The sequence below is a fragment of the Schistocerca americana genome, chromosome 7 (assembly GCF_021461395.2).
Source record: "Schistocerca americana isolate TAMUIC-IGC-003095 chromosome 7, iqSchAmer2.1, whole genome shotgun sequence".
In the NCBI taxonomy this organism is placed as follows: Eukaryota; Metazoa; Arthropoda; class Insecta; order Orthoptera; family Acrididae; genus Schistocerca; species Schistocerca americana.
The window spans coordinates 364,064,409-364,084,768 of NC_060125.1; positions in this window are offsets into that span (position 1 = coordinate 364,064,409).

A 20,360-nucleotide genomic window follows, 5' to 3' on the forward strand; every position below is an offset into this window, starting at 1 on the left:
GGGTCCCATATCACTCCAATTGCACACGCCCCAGACCATTACAGAGCCTCCAATAGCTTGAACAGTTCCCTGCTGACATGCAGGGTCCATTGATTCATGAGGTTTTCTCCATACCCGTACACATCCATCCCCTCGATACAATATGAAAAGAGAGTCATCCGACCAGACAACATGTTTCCAGTCATCAACAATGCAGTATCGATGTTGATGCGCCCAGGCAAGGCGTAAAGCTTTGTGTCGTGCAGTCATCAAGGGAACACGAGTGGGCCTTGGGCTCTGAAAGCCTATGTCGACGACGTTTCGTTGAATGATTCGCACGCTGACACTTGTTGATGGCCGAGCACTGAAATCTGCAGCAATTTGTGGACAGGTCGCACTTCTGTCACGTTGAACGATTCTCTTTAGTCGTTGATGATCCCGCTCTTGCAGGACCTTTTTCCAGCTGCAGCGATGCCGGAGATTTGATGCTTGATCTCATTCCTGATATTCACGGTACACTGTTGAAATGGTCGTACGGGAAAATCCCCATTTCATCGCTGCCTCGGAGATGCTGTGTCCCATCGCTCGTGCGCCGACTTTTACACCTCTTTGAAACTCACTTAAATCTTGATAACCTGCCATTTTAGCAGCAGTAATCGATCTAACAACTGCGCTGGATGCTTGTTGTCTTATATAGACCGCAGCGCCATATTCTGCCTGTTTACATATCTCTGTATCTGAAAACGCATGCCTATACCAGTTTCTTTGGCGCTTCATTGTAAGTATGCCAACGTGGGACGCCAGGCGTCTTGAAATCTGATCATGAGAATACGAAGGCCTATAAAAACACCTGGTTTCAGATAGGCAACCCCAGTTGACAAGCAATTAGGAGGAACTTTGCGATTTCTGGCCACAGGCAAGTCATTTAAGTGTTTGAAATTCTGTGTCTTAGTGTCCAGACACATTATTAGCAAGCATTTTTAAATATTTGTCCAAAAATTCTTTAGAAGACATATCGTCTTATTGGTGTTTCGAACTTGTGGCAAAAGAGCTCACGGTGCGCAATGCCGTTAAAACCGAATAACACAGCGAGCATTAAGTTCACATTTGATCGTAATAGTCGAGCTTGTTTGGGTCTTGCCGTTACAGAGTATTTCTAATGGGTCGATTGAGCCTCAGGTTCGACATAATACCCGTGAACACATGTATCATGAATTGCTATGAAACGCTTAAGTAGTTTGCGTTGTTGTTGATTTCATCCAGCTGCTCCTCATTAACATGCATATGTCACTGTTTTTATTTGAAATTCAACATTTTTGGAAAATAATTTTTACTTTCACATGTTTCATAACCAAATCTTTTTAAAAATGTAATGTCATGAGCCAGTTGTTGTCCCAACACCGTCAGCGACTTCCCTGTGATTTGGCGATCGTCCAAAATCATTTCTTTGACTTTTTCAATAATTTAGTCAGCTTGATTACAATTTCTGATGCCCCTAATGAACCACGGACGTGGTACTTAAGTTAAAAAATAAAAAAGCAGTGCAGGTCTCAGTACATTATTTATTTTAAATTCCGATAAATATTTTGGGTCTATACGACCGTTCACGGCCCTAAGGCTCGAGAAGACATAAGGGGGCGATTCGCGGAGCTGCTAGTGCATGTCACATGAGGAAAACAGCTCTTAATTACGTAGGAATTCTGCATCTACATCTACATGTACGTAGGTACTTCCTCAAGCCACCGTGAGGTGCGTGGCGGAGAGTATTCTTTATCACTACTAATCATTCCCCCTCCTTTATCACTCGCAAATAGCGCGAGGGAAAAATAACCGTCTATATGCCTGCGTAAGAGGCCTAATTTCTCTTAAGGTATCTTCGTGGTAGTCACGCGCAGCGTATGCTGTCGTTCGGTAGTCAGCTTCAAATGCTGGATGTCTAAATTTCTTCGGTTGTGTTTCTCGAAAAGAACGTCGCCTTCCCTCCAGGGATTCCCATCTGTGTTCCTGCAGCAAATCCGTAAGACTTACGTATCGTTCGAGCCTACCTGTAACAAGTCCATCAGCCCGCCTCTGAACTGCTTCGATGTCTTCCTTAAATCCGAGCTGGTGCGTATCCCAAACACTCGACCAATACTCAAGAATAGGTCGCACCGGCGTACTATATGCTGTCTACTTTATAGGTGAACCACTCTTTCTTAAAATTCTCCCAATTAACCGAAGTCGACCATTCGCTTTCCCTACCACAGGTCTCACATGCTCGTGCCATCTCATATCGCTTTGTAACACTACGCCCTGATATTTAAATGACTTGACTGTGTCAGACTCGACAACAGTAAAACTGTATCCAAACATTACAGGTCTGATCTTCCTTCTCATCAGCATTAACTTATGTTTTTCCATATTTAGGGCCAGCTGCCATTCATCGCACCAATTGGAAATTTTGTCTAAGTAGTTTTGTACTTCTTACAGTCCGTCAGCTTCGACACCTTACCGTACGCGACAACTTCAGTGTCAGACAACCGCAGATTGCTGCCCACCCTGTCCGCCTAATCATTTATGGATGTAGAGAACAATAACGTTCCATTGGCCTCAGTTTCCTTCCACTCTTCTCCTTAACAATGTACTAATGCTTTTTGACTGATGAGGTGACTCCCGTATGCCTAGTTACAGTGACAACAATAGTCACCCATTGTATTGGTATTCCAGATGCCGTGATACCGTCTTTCAATCAGTGTGATGTCTCGATTCAAACGCTCGCACTCTTCCTCACTCATACGACCCAAATTTTAAGCGTAAAATATCGAACTAACTGTTCAACAAGTGTATCTTGAGGCACATAAAGCATCTTAACATCTAGAACCTTTCCAGTCTCTTGATTAAAAGAGAAATACGCGTCGGTCACTTTTTCTGCATAAGAATTTAGTAACAATCTCCTTAAATAGTACCCAAGCGTCGCTATCATCATTGCAATTTTTAAAATTTTGTAAATCAACTGCTCACGTCCTTGCTCTTACGGATCTTGCTCTATCCACCAACACTAGCCGCCATCATGGTGCTTACGGCCTGAAGATGGTCTAAATTATAGACGGAGACCGGTTTCCATCCAAAATAAACATCTTTAGCGATCCATACTGATTTCCTTAATTTTAATAGTAACTTTTGATTCAGATTTGGAATTGAACATTACGTTTTCGAATGTCAGTAGTAGCAAAGAGGCCTTCTTTCAATTTCGCTTCAGATATATGCGGAGATTTATCACAGCGGTACTTGAAACATTCTCCAAGCCATTGGAATGAGAGATCTTAAAGATTTTATTTTGTCTCTTACTCCAGAACTTGATGTGCACGCCGACAACTTATTCTGCTGAAAACTTATTCTTATCATCAAGTTTACTTTCAAAGTACGAGAATTATCGTTTCTTTGTGATTTATGCAATGCTTCTCTGATATTTCTTATTTAAAAACTCGTGACAAATACAACAGAAAATAAGTGAAACGCATTAACTTTTTTTTTAAATATTGAACGTTAAGTCTGTGTAAATGGTGAGTGATACTGCATTTTTGTTATCAAATTTGAATTCAGCACACTAAGAACCACAAGACTTAGACTTTCATTCAAAATTTTTTTCGTTGTTGGAGTGTGCATCCCTTGCCTAGTTGAAAACACGAGGAAGCAACTTGGGAATCGACACCTCTATGCATGACTCCAAAACCGTATTTTTATAAATAAGAGAGTGACGGGATGTTGAAATGGTTGTCAATGTCTCCCGAGATACATGAAAATGTAGATTATGCAACCTGTAAATTATGTGATTACAACTTATCTCTGAGGCTTTATTGTCGTCCGATGTATATTTATTATTCCAAGTAAAAGGACAAGACGACATGAGTACATCAGAAGCTGTGAAGAAAATTATTTACTGATCACGAATGTTAAAACTGTCGTAAGACGACCCATACATTGATTGTTTGAATCATACTGCAAAAATTGAAACATTTTTGGATCGAGACACGTTTCCGCACTTTGAAAGTAATAAAAACGAACCATTGGAATGTAGAATTTTTAGACCACTCTATGAGTCATCCTCAGGTAACTAGATTGGTTTAACGCTGCCTGTGAAACGTATGCTTTCCGTCTGTTACGTGTATACTTACTTTACTAAGGGAGTCGTTGTCGCACCCTCGTGGAGATGACATCTAAGAGGCATTGAGCTTCTTTCCATTGGGGCAGCTGATCCTCAGCCACCCTCTATTGATCACTCGATACGCAGTTTACTATGGGTTAAAAGCAGGCTGCAACACCACATCTCTGTAGACTGTAATTCCAGCTCATAAATATTTCTTAGTCTACTGTGTGAAGTTCGCGCGTCCATATCATATTTTAGTGGTGTTAAAGTGAATACATAGCGGAGATAGGACGATTTAAGGAAATCCTAGAAGTCACCATGATTCACCGGTAACTCTGTAGACATCATTGATCGGCTACATCTATAAAAACACGCATTGCAGTCTAAATGCATCATCGATGCCATCAGCTAAACAATCTATATGTCCTTAGGTTGGTTAGGTTTAAATAGACGTTAAGTCCCATAGTGCTCAGAGCCATTTTTTTTATTACTTTCTGCGAAGTTATATATATGTTTAACATTTTAATATGTTTCTTTGAAGCAAATGTACCGGATAGATGTACATCATGGCACATTACAGACAGATAAAATTAATCAAATTGAAACGTCCCCTTTGAACAATTATACATGACTGTGCTTATACTGACACACAATATTTTTAGCGCAACGCAATCTGACTTTCAAAAATCCCTACAAAAGAATGGCCCTGACTAACATTAACCTATACCTTTCACAAATCACTTACCTCACAAAAATCTTCGTTACTCAAGCTACAGCAATACAGCGAGCGCCACTACTGCCAGCTAAATAAAAGATTCAAACTACCGAAAGCACTAACTACTGATATGCATAGTTAGCAAATGAAAGATTTTGATAGAGAACAAACAATGTATTTACCTTACTAGTGTTCAAAAGTCATAATATATATAGCAGTTCATGACAACCAGTCTTACAAATTTCAAAACTCCGCCATCTCTCTCCCCATATCCACCACTGCTGGCGGCTCACCTCCAACTGCGCAACGCTACGCGCTGTTCACAGCCAACTGCCCAACACTACAATGGCGAATATTACAACAATGCAAACCAGCCACAGACTGCACACAGCACAGCCAGTGATTTTCATAAAGAGCGCTACGTGGCGTTACCAATAAAAAAACTAAACAGTCTACTTACATAGCCCCAATGCTCCCCACAAAAAATTTTACAAATTGTTTTGGGCAGTGGCCAATACGATTTGAAAAAAAATTTCATCATTACAGTAAGAAGTAGTTTACACAGTTTCTTTTTTGTCGGTCATGTGGTGGAGAATTTCTCCTGGAATCGTAACTGCGCGGTGGACCGTTGCGTCTGAAGTTATTCTGTCTCCCTTGATAATAATTGTTCTCGTTGCCATATTGTCTGTTTCTATGATTGTCTCTGTCATATTCATTACTATGGAAATGCGATCTTTCTCTGTAACTATTACTCTGCCAGTGGTTGTCATACGTTTGATGTCTGTTTTGGTCACGATTTACGTTGTATGAATAGCATTGTCGTGTCCAGTTATTATTTCTGTCGTCACGGAATTGTGACGCATGTGACCTGTAATGATTGTTTTCCTGTCTTCGCATCCCGCGACTGTCTGTGTCAATTTCTAATTCTTGTAAGGGTCCCTGAAAAGCTTCAGTGTCGTCTTTGCAACGTCCTGCCAAAACAATATTTCTTAAATGTTCAGGCATTTTCATTAAGCAAATGCGGATGAGTTCTGAAGGGCTGTATGGGTTTGAAAGATATTGATTCTTATGCAACATGTCTTCAAAATATTTGACAAGACTGGAAAATTCAGATTGTTCGAAATGTTTCATCATTATGATGCTGTTTTACTCGGTCTTGTGTAGCTTGAGACCAATATGCTGAGAGGAAGGCATGATAAAATTCTCCTTCACTGTGACAATCGTGAATGACCGATCGCATTCTTACAGCTGGTACATTCTCTAAGTAGCCACACATAAATTCTAATCTGTGCTCTAATGACCAGTTGGGAAGAAAACAATGAGAGAATTGATGGAGCCATGCTTGTGGATGAATGTCGTTGCCAGAATTCTTAATTGTTTTGAATTTACGTGTAGTAATGAACAGCTTATAGTCAAAATCATCATGTCGGGAGTCGCATGTCGGTCATTGTTACGTCGTTTCGGCGGTTCCATCTCAAAATTCGGTGTACCTTGCCAATTTCATTCATAATTTCCGAAGTGCCCTGAGTTATTATTTTGTGGCTGTTCCATATTTCTAAGCCCCTCTTCCCGTGTTGGAGCGCGAGTGTCCTCTGAAATATGTAATTTTTGTATTACTTGTGTCAGCTGATCTTGTACTTCCCGGATTTCTCTTTGGTGTTGCGTATTAATTTGATTCTGATTTTGTTTGAATTTCCTAATTTGTTCGCACTCTTCTGTGTCATTAAAGACTACCGGTTTTGTGTCATTCAGATTATCATCTACCTTCGTAGATAAATTATTTAGCTGATCCGAAAGTTCAACTACTTTCTCTGATAATGAACTAATTTCCTCCATGTGTCTTTCTACTGTGTCCTTTAAGTTTCCCTGAGTTTTTGCAAGTTGCGTAACCGAATCGGTAGATGCAACTGAGTCAATTTTAGCTTGCAAGGTGTCGTGATTTTCATGAACAATAGTTTGCAGTTCTTTTATGGCTGCTTCGTGATTCTGTAATGCATTTTCATGACGCGAAAAAATAGGTTGGAAATGCTCACAAATTTGTGTTTTTACGTCATTACAGACTTTTTGACATTTCGATTCAATGTTATTAACTCAGTAGTTAAATCTTCACGTGTTTGTTCAAGTGTGCTGTCTAACTTCCGAAGATTTTGTTCCATTGTGTCTAACTGTTGCTGTGTTTGTCTCTGGTATTGTTCCATTGTGTCTAACTTTTGAAGATTTTGTTCCATTGTGTCTAACTTTTGAAGATTTTGTTCCATTGTGTCTAACTTTTGAAGCTTTTGCTGTGTTTGTCTCTGATTTTGTTCCATTGTGTCTAACATTTGAAGCTTTTGTCCCATTTGCTGCATTAATTGTAATAACAATGCACTGGTGTCTGAAACATGTTCCTCAGTGCTTTTCGGCAGTGAATTTGCACCGGCAACATTCACATTTTGACTAGCGGAAAATGTGTCTTGACTCATTTGAGAAAACGGTGAGAACCCAAAACGTGAGTCTACAGTATTTGTTCTGTCATTCCCGATTCCTGAGGCGAGCTGTTGCCGACCGATCGATCGATAATGCTTCCCTGTTCACTACCTGTTTCACTGTCTACACCATTATTTGACGCCCGCTCCATTTCCCTATGCGCAGTTACCAAATTACTACTTTGAATATTAGTTAATTCGTTACATGGTGGCGCTAACACACTGGTTTCGTCTTCACTGTCATTTCTCAGTTTACTTTGGAGCCTAGTATTACGTTTTTCACAAGCCATTATTGTCACAATATTTCACACGACAACACAGAAAAACCCAATTTGAAGAGCAAAAATAAGAGAACACAGTAATATAGCACTGAAATTAATATCTAGTTAATTGCAAGCGCAGCTGCGAAATACTTGGTGCAAATTTACATGCATGCCACACCTGTTTTACTGTACAACAATAAAAGACTGCAACTACAAAAGAGATTCTCTCTACAATTACGCGCTATCAATAAACAAAATCTACACTAATTACACAAACTACAAGAAAAAAGGTCAGAAGATTCCAGTGAGGTATCCTCAGCTAAGGGTCGACATTTGAAACGTCCCCTTTGAACAATTATACATGACTGTGCTTATACTGACACACAATATTTTTAGCGCAACGCAGTCTGACTTTAAAAAATCCCTACAAAAGACTGGCCCTGACTAACATTAACCTATACCTTTCACAAATCACTTACCTCACAAAAATCTTCGTTACTCAAGCTACAGCAATACAGCGAGCGCCACTACTGCCAGCTAAATAAAAGATTCAAACTACCGAAGGCACTAACTACTGATATGCATAGTTACCAAATGAAAGATTTTGATAGAGAACAAACAATGTATTACCTTACTAGTGTTCAAAAGTCATAATATATATAGCAGTTCATGATAACCAGTCTTACAAATTTCAAAACTCCGCCATCTCTCTCCCCACATCCACCACTGCTGGCGGCTCACCTCCAACTGCGCAACGCTACGCGCTGTTCACAGCCAACACTACAATGGCGAATATTACAACAACGCAAACCAGCCACAGACTGCACACAGCACAGCCAGTGATTTTCATAAAGAGCGCTACGTGGCGTTACCAATAAAAAAAACTAAACAGTCTACTTACAAAATGATTCCCTAAATAACCTAAAACTTAACTGGAACGTTTCGATGAATATCCTGACGACAAACTATAACGAAAGTCCAACGGAGATACGCCTGTCAGGTAATGGCACAACAACACTCATTGCAATAAGTTTCCAATATTTCAAGAAAGAAACCGAAAACATGCGTCAATGAAAACAAAAGGCCTAAAGACATTGTTATACACGATAAAGTAATTTTAAACGAATATCAATTAATTCATTAAACATTAACCATTTTTAACCACAACGGAATCTTCATTGAGCAAGACAGAAGACAACAGAAGGAAAGACTGATACAGGGATCGGAAGGGCAAAATATACCAACAGGAAAACGTATCACTTGTTAATTCTTCACGTAGTTCGAACTTTATTTGACAAAGAAGAGAGTAATTGTAAAATTTACCAGTCGGCACAGACATAACATTGAAAAAATGCCTGGGAGCCTATCGCGGAGTGACTGAACATTAACTCATTCCTCAAATTGGTATCTATTTGTCCAGCCGCTATTCAAATCTTACTCAACCGCCTACAATGGATCTTTATAATCGTGTGTTCACTAAACCTTCAAATAAAATAGATGCTTTCTATCATGAAAAACAATAAAGGAAGTTATGTTATCGGAAGTTGAATCAAGTAAAACTTCTCATATCACCATGAAGAACTGTAAGTTTGTTCAAAACGCTATAGCAGTGAGCATGGGAAGATCGGTTGTTCATTTGTTAATGTACTCTTTAGGTCACAATTTACCAATGTAATGCTGATAAATGGGGAAACACAGGCAGTAAGATTAGAATTTAACGTCCCGTTGAGAACGAGATAATTTGTGTCAAGGGATAACATCGTATTATGGAAGTATGGGAAAGGAATTGGACTGTGCCCTTTCAGAAGAACTTACCCGGGTTTTGCCTTACTCGATCAAAGGAAATAGCAGGAAATATAAATTTAGATGGCCGAACTAAGATGTAAACCGGTATCATCTCAGATACATACGAGGGTCGTCCAGAAAGTAAGTTCCGACCGGTCGCGAAATGGAAACCACAGTGAAAACCAGAAACGTTTTATTTGTAACGGTTAGGTACACCTTAAACCTACCTCTCTGTATAGTCGCTGCTTCAACTTCGAGTTTTGTTGTAGTGTTGTATCAGCTTTCCAACATCCTCACCATAGAAAGCAGCCGCCTGTGCTTTCGCCCAGTTATCTGCACTGGTCTGCAGCTCGTTATCTGTGGAAAAAGTTTGTCTTCATAGCCAGCGGTTCCTGTGAGCACAGATGAGACTCCGAGGGAGCCAATTACGGACTGTATTGTGGGTGATCACACACTTCTCATCGGAAACACTGCAGGAGCGTCTTCATTGCCCCTGCAATGTGCGGCCGAGAATTGGCATGAAGAAGGCACTGCTCGACAGTTGTGTTATGTGGGCTACATGACACAGGCGAAATCTCTAACCAGGCCCTCATACTTCACGGGAGGCGCTATTCCCTCTGTATCACTCAAAACTGAAAAGAGCAACGTGACACGATCGACGGGCATACTAGAGACACTGCCCAACACATATGTGCAAGGCTTTACAGGATTTTCCCTGTGGTTTCCATCTCTCGACCGATCGGAGCTTACTTTCTGGAGAACTCGCGTACAATTCGTGCCTATTTGTGCCCTGCTCGTATAGACAGTGTAACATAATTCTTCACATTGTGGTAACGTTATAACGTTAGTATACATTTCGGATATATTCCCGCACCTGAATGATTCGCTGAACGGTTTTCGTTCCAAATTCACAAGTATTGGCCAAGACTCCCATCTTCAGTGATAGTGAATTGTTAAAAACATAAACGTTATTAGCCCAATATCCAGTAGAGAACTGCGCCAATTTTGCTACGTGGCAAGACGAAATAAAAAGATGAATTCCTTGCGGAAGATATCAGGTGCAACGATAGCATAATATGAAAACTACTTGTTTGCAATGAGTGGAGTTTTTCTTTTTTAGGCGTGATACAATCTTTAGCCATTCGTTACACTAGTCTTCAAATTAAGCCGCCTGAGTGAAACATAACCTGCAGAATGACTTTTTCTAACATCTAGTTTAAGCTGGTCTCTTCATCTTATGCCGGCCGCGGTGGTCTCGCGGCTCTAGGCGCGCAGTCCGGAACCGCCCTGCCTCGGGCGTGGATGTGTGTGATGTCCTTAGGTTAGTTAGGTTTAAGTAGTTCTAAGTTCTAGGGGACTGATGACCACAGCTGTTAAGTCCCATAGTGCTCAGAGCCATTTGAACCATCTTCATCTCATCATCTTATATGTTCAGTGAGTACGTAATTTCCATTTACTTTCCAAATACGCTTCTCGGATTTGCCGCCGGATCGAATTGTGTAAATTGCACAATATTTCTTCGATGCAACTGCTCAACATCATCAGGTGGTGGTAGCTGCTGCTGTCACTGCTGCAAGGCGCGACTGATGATAATCGCGCATCAGCGTCGGAATTTATCATGACGGGAGCAGGCAATACGCGTGCGCGGACAAACCCGAGAAGCGTATTTGCAACAGATCCGTCGTGAAAGCATGAAAAGTCACCTCCATTTATTTTGTCTGCTATTGGGAAACAGATTTCTTAATGTAAGCTGATAATGAGTGTAATGTTACAGTATCGAATAATGTGTGTTTGATGTATGTAGTAATAGGAATTGAGTAATTGATGGACAATGTTGCGCTAGCTGTTTACATTATTCAGTAACTGCTTTGTCAAACAGTGTCGAAGAGTAATGATAAACGATGCTCTGTTTTAAACGACTAGCCTCGTATTCTTCGGATAGAAGCTCCAGGCTTCACCCATCGTCTTGGTTGATCTTTCTTTCCCTAAATTACATCAGTAAAAATACCACACTTTTTCCGACCATAAGGCTAGGGCCAAGCTACTTGCCTCAATCTTGTAAGTACGTAAATGCCACTATTTTGTGCTGTAATGTCTTATATCCATGTGAAAGTGACCGATGGAAGAAAAAAGTAAATACTGTTGCTAGCATTGCACCTGCTGTTGCGATGCTCACAGAGAAGACTGTATTAACTCCTGCGTCATTAAACTGTGTGATAAAGATGTACCAGACAAGAGGTATACACACGTATCATTTATTTGCTTTTGGTAAGGCCGTACTTTCCTCGTGAATCTGTTGCTGTTGATAGTGCCAAATCCATACTTTGTTGAAAACTGAAGCGCTTTTTTTTTCTCAGTAGACTTTCAGACACCTGTCAACCACTCATTTCATAACAGTGCACCGTTTACTTTTGGGCCGTTCATGGAAGCCGGAGACACTCCACACCCCTCCGCTTGGTATAAACAAGAAGCAGTCACCACCCAGGCTAAAATCTCTCTACAATCTCCATCCTCGGTAACACCATCAGTTTGCCAACAAAAAGCAGAAACAAGTTCTAAGAGATAACAGGCATCAACCCATAACACAACAAAACGAATTGCCCGTAAACCTGATTCAGTACTAAACGAAAACATGGAAAATTTGCGACTTCCCCCACTCTTCATATTGTTTACCATCGTAAAGAAACTCTCAGCCGCCTTCCCCGCCCACAAAAACGTACAGCGCACGTTTCTGTTGCAGTTGCGCCTGAGAAAAGCCCTGAAGCTTGATCACCTAAACTCTGTCATGCACGTTATGTAGTAAAGCGTACAATAACATATGTTGCCCCAATCTCAAAACAATCCTTTAAAAGATGTTCAGTGTTTATTATCCCATATCGTTTATACACCACGTGTTCGTTAGATTTCTGTGCAGGTAGGGTTTTCTGTCTGCCAGAAGCCGAAATCCGTTCCGGCAAGAATGTTAAGATATCTTCATCATCGTCATATCAGCGTTATCATCATTACCATCATCATCATTATGACGTACGTTACTGAGTGAAGGCCTATGGTCTTTGCAATGTATTACGATAATAATACCGTTTGTGTATTTACGTTGCCGCCACATGTATCCTAACGTCATGGACACATCTTCTATTAATTCGCTGTCTCGATATTCTCTTCGAAATAAGCAAACAATTTCCTTTTCTACAACTTGCTCTCCTGGCTACGTGATTCACCCACTCCCTTCGGTCTCATTTTCATTACAGTTGTTGTTAAGTCATTCAATCCTGTCTGCCCTCCGTCACTATTCGTTTGACTTTTGTATCTCTTCTACTAATATGCAATACCCCTCTGTTGATCGCTGATCATTGCCAATGTTTTGAATAGCCATCACACTAAGAGATCGTATCTCACCACCACAAATTAAAACTCTTTCATTACACACTTTTCGTTTCAGCCACGTGTGAAGATTCATCTTGCAAACTCTTGTTCCAGTTCATATTTACTCTGCTGTTTACTACTTTTGTTGCCCCTTAAGTTCTGTTTTTCAACAATTCTAAATACAAAAGCAAATAAACTTCTTTCTAGCGTTTTCTTTCGGTAACACTTTGAAGGGACAAAGTTCTATATTACAATCTTAATCCTTTGTCACTCTTTTCTGTGCTTCTGTTATTCCTACATTACTTCATTATGTTTCTTTTTCCTTTCATCAGACTACTTTGCATTTCTTTTCCATCCTGCTTTGGAATTTTCCCTTTTTAAAATGTTCCCATAAAAATCACTCTTTCAGTTATGTCTTCTCCTGTGACGTTATTTATCGCTCAGTCTTTGCTAGCATCTTCAGTATATGTGGTTTACCCCAAGATATTTGAAGATTTGCTTGGTAAGTCTCTTCTCTGTAAAAATGTTCAAAAACAGTAGTTTCCTTATTATTTGTGATAGGTTTTTCTACTTTCTTATAAATTTCATCGTTAGAATTTCCAAAACGCTACATTTATCCTAATACCTAACCTCTTCTATTTAGCTCTTCTTATTAATATTTTAATTTATCAGACTTATTATTTGGGACTAGAAATTCGTTGACATACAGGCACCATTGCTCTTCATTACAAGTTTGTCAGATGTGCACTTATTGCTGTAAGGTTTCTTAACAACACCACTCGCTTTTCTCATCTTGTGTATCATTTCCCCAAAAACGATTTTTTTAATCATTTTCTTGAATAGTCTCCCCTTTATATTTGAATTTTTTAACCTTTTATATTTCCTAAACATCTCTTACGACTCCATTATTAATTTTTGATATTTCGTGGTCGGTGCACTAATCATATGTTAATTTAATGTAATTTTAATTGACTTTTGGGCCTAGATTCACCTTTACGTTATTCCATTCGTCACGTTCTGATGCGCTATAGGCAAACATTACTGTACTGTCTGCGTTACAATGATGGTTGAGATATGTTTCAGCAACCCTTATGCCGTCTGTGTCAGATCTGGAATCCTCATTTAAGCCTTGTGTGAAGAGTTTTGATAATATGTTATTTCTTGGCAAGATTCTATTTCAGTTTAAAATTTTGCACTATTCTAATGAAGTGTATTAACTGTACCATTAATATACTGATATACACTATGAATCCCTAACGAAGAAATACGTTTTCTTCCCTTCTATAATTTTCTTCAAACATGTAGCTGGCTAATTTCACTGTATTAGCTTCACTAGGCAGCGTCTTTGCTTGCCTGATAATAATCCAATGTTTTTTTCTGTGCAGTTTACAACAATTGTAATAAGAGGTACATTAAGGGGAGGGAGGTGACTGATTTGTAGGAGAATATTAGATCTGTTGGGAGGTCGTAATATTAAACAGCGAAAATGACTTTTACCGTTTCTTCCGGCTTCTCTTGCTTGGTTTGGCAAACATAATATGTTACTGAACTGCTAATTTGGATCTAGTAAATAAGAGTAAAACATTAAATATTGCAATGATGTAATGGAGTCATGTCCAAAGAATGCACTTAACTCACCTCTTTATTTATTTCCTCGCAGTCTTCTCGTTAATGTTACACAGAATGTGTTGACTGCTTACAAGGGCCCCGACTTTCCTGGCAGCATCGCTTCTACTCTTAGAGAAAGAGTGAGAAAAACTCTTACATGTCGCCTTCACGTGTCTCTCCAAACCAATACCAGGCCATAGCGTACAGTTGAGGCAGCTGATCACGAAATGAATCAGCCATTTGCGGGGGCGAATATGCATACTGGCCCAGTGATTTGAAGGGTGTGGAGACAACGAAAGGAAACCGAAGAATAAAAAAAAAAAAATGATGTTACTTCGCAACTCCTACTGATTAGTCAAGTCTGTCTTAAATGAATGTGGATCCCTAGTTTTCTGTATTAGGTCAACATCAAAGGGCAGGAAGTAAATGACATCTAGTCAAGAATGTAGGGATTGTTTCTTACAAGTACGGGGGAAAACACGTCAAGCTATAGATTCAAAAAAAGTTGACTGAAACATGCGGAGCAGCAAACGAGATTATTTTATCAGTCACTAAGATTTTCACTTTGTAGATTTTTATTTTAAATTCAGTGCATTAGTGTTTGTAAAACGATTCTTTCATATAGTGTTCATTAAAAAAAATGACGATCATTCCACTTGGGACCTGTGGAAGGTACATAAGCTTATTTGTTTCAGTTGTAAATATTTGTCATGTATTATTGTTTTTCTGACATGTTCTACATCCTGGAGCACCTCCTCACTGCGGATCAAATGGAAAGAAAGTAAATGTAATCTAGTCTAATCTATACCCTGGTACATCCTTTGTGTCAGACTTTTGTGCTTATTTGCCAGTATTCAAATTATTTTTATGGCACAATTTTAAATGACTTCCCAAAGTTTTATCTTATTTTTAACTAGCTTAGGCATTAATAATTGTAATCCGCAATATAAACTTAACAAGGCATTTCATTTTCACAACTTCTCTGTAATAGGGATATAGGGCCCAGACAAGCAGTAATGTGTCAAATAACCTGAGAAATCAATTTGAGACGTACGATGAATGTATCCGTTAAAAATGCGTCGAAATTTGGCGTTAATGTGCTATGGCAGCAGACGACCGACGCGCGTGCCTTTGCTAACAGCACAACATAGCCTGCACCGCCTCTCCTGGGCTCGTGACCTTATCGATTGGACTCTAGGCGTTTGGAAACCGTCAGCTAGTCACATGAGTCCAGATTTCAGTTGGTAGGAGCTGATGGTAGGGTTCGAGAGTGGTGCAGGCCCCACGAATCCATGGACCCAGGATGTCAACAAAGCACTATGCAAGCTGGTAGTGCCTCCTTGATGGTGTGATCTGTGTTTCTCATGTTCCCAAACAACGATGGAACTTTCATAAATGACAGTGCGTCCTGTTACCTAGCCACAATTGTTCGCGACTGAATTGAAAATATTCTGGGCATTTCGAGCGAATGGTTTGGCCAGCCAGATCGTACCTTGTGTATCACATCAAATATTTATCGAGAGGTCAGTTCGTGCACGAAATCCTACACTGTCAACATTTTCACAGTTATGGACGGCTATTGACATAGCTTGGCTCAGTTTTTCTACAGCAGACTTCTAACAACTTCTTGAGTCCCGGCCACGTAGAGTTGCTGCACTATGCTGGACAAAAGGAGGTCCGATACGATGTTTGGACGCATTCCATGATTTTCGTCACCTCGGTGAAAATACTAAGTGCAAATACATGCAAATTATGGCTTCAATTAGGGAACTCTACATTATCGCCAGTGTCCAATCGAGTTATTTTCAACAATTCCGTGCTCGTCTTCTTCCTCTTTTGGTGACAGACAAAAGTGTGACGGCACCGAGATTTATATGTCTGTCCGAGCTCACAAAGGACAGAAAAATACAAGATGAACAAATGTTAACTTTACTGTAAATGATTAGGTGTAATGTGACGATTTGTGTGTGCATGTCACCTTTAATTTGGAGTTAAATAGTTGTATTTTTCTTGTTTTAGATGTTATCTTTAGTTAGAAACAATACGCAAAAAAGTTCTTTTCGTAGTGCTTTTTTTATATTGAAACGTAGTATTTTATAGGTGGGTATTGTTTCTTTATCTGATGGCTTTATACTTTCCATATGGTAATACTGTCAGAATGACATTATTTTCATTCATGTCTTAAATTACTGCAAGAACGTATAATGAATCTTAAAACACTTGTATAGTTTTGCCTATGCTGATAGTTATTGTGCCATCGGCTACCTTCATTGGTGATAAGTGACGTCTGCTTAATCTAAGCTTGTATTTTGTATTTTCAGACTATTATTATTTCAAATTGTTTATTTTAGCAAATTTTCACTAAATCTTCTGATGTACTCTAGAAGTTGTTTTGCTTAATTTAGCATACACCGTCATGTTGCTATTATCGAGTACTTGACATTATGACCAGTTGAATAGTTGAGCTTTTCTTTCGTTCTGCCTTCTTGATACATCTGCATCTACATAATTCGCTATTTTGGGGAAAATTGACACATTGAGAACAGTGGCTGTAATACTATAAGGTTTATGACTGAAACAACAACCAGCCAAGTGTGACTTAACAAGGTTCATTTGGATCAACCCGTGACCCACGACTGGTTTCAGATTTCTTGCGAATCCATCTTCAGCTTGTTGTTACACGTTTCGTCTAGTTTTTCTATTGGGGCCTCGTTTTGTATCCGTTATTGGTTTTCTGCATTGCTGTATGCTTCTGTTTGACGAAACCTTTCTCTGTTTCTGTTGTGAACTGTAAAATTAACACATTTGGGACATTTACCACACGAGTGGACTCTTTAACGGCAGCTCACATGATAAACATTTACAAAGCGTGGCCCAGCTCCAGATGAGTGACATAAATAACTTTTTGATTTTCCTTCACGGACTTCCCGTGTTCTGAAAGTCAGCGAATTGTTTATTTCTGAACAGCTCTACAGTAATCATTTATCAGTAATCGCTTGTAGCATTTTGCGCCATTTGGAGACATTTCCCAAAGTCTATTGTGTCGTATGCCACACTCGGGTTAACAAAGGCATCTTTCGCGATGGATTCCGCACGATTTGGCTACATCTGAAAAAAAAATATAAATAAAATAAAGCAAAATGGTAATTTATCAACTGAGGGCCGTTTTTACAGACCTCAGCTACTATAAAATTTACAGAAATGGGTTATATATGTGCTGGTGTACTTATAAATAAAACGAGTTCATTGAAGTACACGGATTTTATCAAAACTTATTACTTTCCTGTTTCATCGTGCACACAAAACTCAATTTTTTGTAAACTCGATATTTAAAAAAAAAAAAAAAAAAAAAAAAAAAACTTTGCGAAATGTGCTTATAGTAGACATTTGTAATTAGTTTTCGAGAGAACAGCTCACTACTTCCCAATCAGAGGTCACACTTACACGTCCCCTGATGGGGTATTTGGTACCATTGAAAAGGAATTGAGACTGTAAGCTTACCATCACACTGCCACTAAGTCCTGAGCGATCATGCTACCAGCAAGGCTCTGGGGAAAAGCTGGCATGTATACCATTTCGAAACCACTGCTAACAGATGAATGAAAAATAATATACCACTTGAAATGACTAAAGCCAGATTCTTTAGTTATAGAAAACAAAGAAACGTAAAGTTATCTGCAAAGTCGAAACAACATACCTTTCCTCTCCGACTATTGCTGAAGTGAAGAAAACATAAGAGTTCATGACGGAAAGTAATGCCTCCGAAGTTTTTAAATAAAACAAACTTTATTTACATTCTGCATTATTATTACCCGCTTGTTTGAATCAAGATGCCTGACTAGCCGTTGCTGCTTTAAGACGATAGCCTGGCCAGATGTGCCGACACCGCCTTACCATCACTCTGCTGCCGAACGTCCAAAATTCACCGCACCTTGCTGAGGGCTCTGGGAACACATGCTGCCACGGTCCCTGCTGCTAAGTCGAATTTTCCTATCTGAGCTGCCGACCTTATTTGTGGTTTTCTTGGTCATTCACTATAAAAATTTTCTAATACTGCTTATAATTTTTTCTGTGGATCAATACATGTACTTTCCAACCATAATTTCTCGTAGCCTGATACTCTATATTTTCATATTGCACTGCTAACATCGACTCTTTCAGGGTAAAATGTATTGACTTGTATTAACCAACTTGGCACCCGAGTGAATGAATTAACTCTTTAATCACATACTAATGACAATGCGAATTAATTATTTCATAAATTCAAGCCTCAGAGTGTATTTTATCAAACTGCTATACGTTTCTCTGTACAGCAGATGCTCAATCACTTCGTGATCCTTATTTCAGCAACTGAAGACAAACTAATCAAGTGTACTTACCTTTCAGCAAATAAATTCTGACAATTCTGACTCTGTGGCTGATTAGTCCATCTGTTCCCCGGCGAGCCAGCTTGCATTTGATTTCTTCTATCGTGAACATATGGATCAAAATGTTGTTTCTTTTGGCTAATCTTGCTAATTTAAGCCCTCGCTCATTTGTGACACCGTAGCATAGGGTCTCTTTCATTCTATTGCTGCTAGAGTTACAGTTATATTTAAGCATTCGTAGTTTAACTGATTGGTTTCTGCAGCTGGAAAAACACAATATTTTCGAAACATTACTGAAAATGGACACACTGACAGAAAAATACGAACAATAAATCTTTGGAATCATATTTTTTTGAATTTTCTCGAATAATGTAGGGTATATGATAATGAATTACGGCTAAGCAATATTTGATTTGGCATGAACTTCTGTTTTTAAACATCAAGCAACATTTCGGTACACTATCCGCGTTCTTTTAGCAGTACGGCAAAAGGTTCTTGCCAATGTAGATTGACTATTTATTTTAATTATTGTATGATGACAGATGATACTAGACAATTATTTTCAACGAATATATACACTTCTACTCAGATACACACCTTCTCAAGGTCATAATCTGTTCATACCTCTAAGTCGACGTTTGAAATAAAGTCAGAAGCTCCTAAATACTAATTTTGGACGTCTTTCATTGACTCTTTGAATGCCCTGAAAGAACATTCAAGTATTGTATAATGTCCTGTTTGCTGATCTTCGCCGCAGTCACATTACTGGTGGAGGGGGAGAGTGACTTTCATCCCTATTGCTGCAGAAATGCTCCATTTCTGCGCCTGTCTTTTCTGATCTAGTTCAGTATGCGCCATTATCGTTTGGGTAGATGAAACCCTGCCAGTCACTCCTAGGGACTTTTTCTTAGTTGATGATGCTTCGTGGCATACTGCTGCTGCCAAGGATTGCTCCAAGCATCTCGTTTGTTGAAATGACTGTGCTGCAGACTGATTGCTGTGAGCCGCAATGATTTTCTAAAATCTCTTACACTGGAGTTCTGACAATGAAATTTCTGAATGAGTCGGTAATTTCGGGTTGTGTTTTATTCTTGTCCTCGCGTTCGGCAGGGACGGTGATCATCTTGTGGATAGTGGTTGAGAGTAAATAGGAACCGGTAGGCAGTGGGTGTTTGTGGAATGAATCCGTGTTGAGGCACATTGCTTGGCTGAGTTGTCTGTTAAATACTTTAGTGTGAATGCTATTTAACCAGATGGAGAAATGGTATTCTGCGATGAGTGAGAAAGAACTAAGGCTGATGATCTGAGGACTACTGGAACGGCACCCCAGGAGGTTGCACTTAACTTCTTGAGTGTACGAGTGCTGTTCCGAGTTTTGTATGTCAGAAGTCTATCTGGGTTCACATTTAGGTATTTTGAAGTGTCGCAATACTCGAGAGCCTGATTTGTAAATATGATGTTAGTTTTGCAGTGTCCGTGTCTACTTCTCATGTGGAAATTTGATATACCGGATTTTCCAGGGATCCCATCAGAGAGACATATGTTTGAACATAACTTCTTGTAGTCTGATGTTAGCGTTACTCCAGTTTCCCTTAGGTTTCTATATTGAGTACTGACACAGTAGGATAGCAGGACACCGGCCTCTGGAGCAGAAGGACCAAACCCAAGTTGGGTATACAGCCGATACAC